The sequence below is a fragment of the Gossypium arboreum genome, chromosome 4 (assembly GCF_025698485.1).
Source record: "Gossypium arboreum isolate Shixiya-1 chromosome 4, ASM2569848v2, whole genome shotgun sequence".
NCBI lineage: Eukaryota > Viridiplantae > Streptophyta > Magnoliopsida > Malvales > Malvaceae > Gossypium > Gossypium arboreum.
This window is the reverse complement of record NC_069073.1, coordinates 12,369,724-12,371,538: the sequence shown is the minus strand read 5'-3', so window position 1 is coordinate 12,371,538 and position 1,815 is coordinate 12,369,724. Positions and strand designations below refer to the sequence as shown.

The window sequence follows — 1,815 nt, the reverse complement described above, 5'->3', positions numbered from 1 at the left end:
AAGTTCTACCTGGTTAGATAACATAGTGACCGCGTCGAGGCTGAAAACACAAACTGCTTTTGTCGGCTTCGTTCTCATGACTTGCCACTGATAATTATTTAAGGACATTTCTTCAATAAATTCGTAAGCCTCTTCAGGTGTTTTGTTGTTTAAAGATCCACCAGCGGCTGCATCGATCAGTTGTCTTGTTGAGGGGTTCACACCGTTGTAAAAAGTCTGGACCTGCAGCCATAGAGGTAGCCCATGGTGAGGGCACCTTCTCAATAAGTCTTTGTATCTCTCCCATGTATCATAAAGAGTTTCTAAATCCATCTGTACAAAAGAAGAGATATCATTCCTCAATTTTTTCGTTTTGATTGATGGAAAGTATTTGAATAAAAAAATTTTGGTCATTTGTTCCCAAGTAATGATTGACCCTCGTGGTAATGAGTTCAACCACTGTTTAGCCTAATTCCTTAATGAAAAGGGAAATAATCGAAGGCAGATGGCATCGTCAGAAACACCATTAATCTTAAAAGTATTGCAGAATTCTAGCAAATTTTCTAAATAAGTGTTTGGATCCTCGTCCTACAAACCATCAAACTAAACAAACTGTTGTATCATTTGAATCGTGTTAGATTTCAGTTCAAAATTATTTGCAGCAACAGCAGGTCTAACTATACTCGATTCAATTCCTGTTAAAGTAGGTTTAGCATATTCATACATAGTACGAGGAGCGGGATTCTGATCTATTGGATTTGCAGCAACCACAGGAGGTAGCGGATTATTCTGATTTTCAGCCATCTCCTCGGTGCTAGTGTGAATATCGCCCTCTCGCTCTTCCTCTATGTATTGTAGGCTTCGCCTTATTTCTCTTCGGTTTCTACGAGCTATGCTCTCAATCTCACTATCAAAAAGCAAAGGTCCTGACGGGTTTTTTCTAGTCATAAACTATAAAAACCTGCTAGAAGTAAAGAAAAGAAAATTTAGTAATTAAAACAAAAACAAAATTAAATTGTAATAAAAAAAGATGGCTAAAGTAATAAAAATTAAGCGTTTCTAATATCTTAGTCCCCGAAAACGGCGCCAAAAACTTGATGGTCGCTAAACTAACTAAAAAAATTGACTAAGGCAAGCGCACCTATCGAACAGTAGTATAGTTGAGGTGAGACCGGAAATATCATATCCACGAGGACTAAAAGTACTAGCAATTACTATCTTTTTATTATCTAGCCCAAGAATTGAAGGGATGTTTTCTAAACTAAACTTAGTTATCTAACTAACTAAGAATGCAGTAGAGATAAAAGTTGGAAAATATTATTTAAGAAACCAATGGAGAAGACAAAACCCAAGGAAGAATCCACTTAGACTTCACTTATCACTTCTGAATTAGACAAGTTATTCACTTGACTTACTCCGTAGAAATCCCTGATTTATGTTAATATCTCTCTCAAGACTAAGAACAACTGACTCTAGGTTGATTAATCAAAATCTCTTTCTAATTAAAACCCTTATTGTCGTATTAACTCAATCTATGGATTCTCTTATTAGATTTGACTCTAATCTGACGTATTTATGTCATCCTATCTCTAGGATTGCATGCAACTTCTCTTAATTATGAATGATCTACTCTTAAACAGGGACTTTTGCTCCACTGAATAAGCACATCAAAAACGTGAATTAATATCCTGGAATATTAAAGCGATGGTTAAAACTCACAATTTAGAATAAGAACAAGTATTTATCATATAACTCAAGTAGCAATAAGGTTCGTCTTTGGTTTCATCTCCCTTAGGAATTTAGGGATTTTAGTTCATAGTAATGGAAAACATCTCA

General features: G+C 35.4%; 1 non-coding gene across 1 annotated transcript; it reads left to right on the top strand.

The window, feature by feature from the left end:
- The first annotated feature begins 238 nt into the window (after positions 1-238).
- On the top strand, positions 239-345 carry LOC128291947 (small nucleolar RNA R71). The gene has a single exon (XR_008281931.1). It is a non-coding gene; the product is annotated as a small nucleolar RNA R71 (small nucleolar RNA).
- Positions 346-1,815: the final 1,470 nt, after the last annotated feature.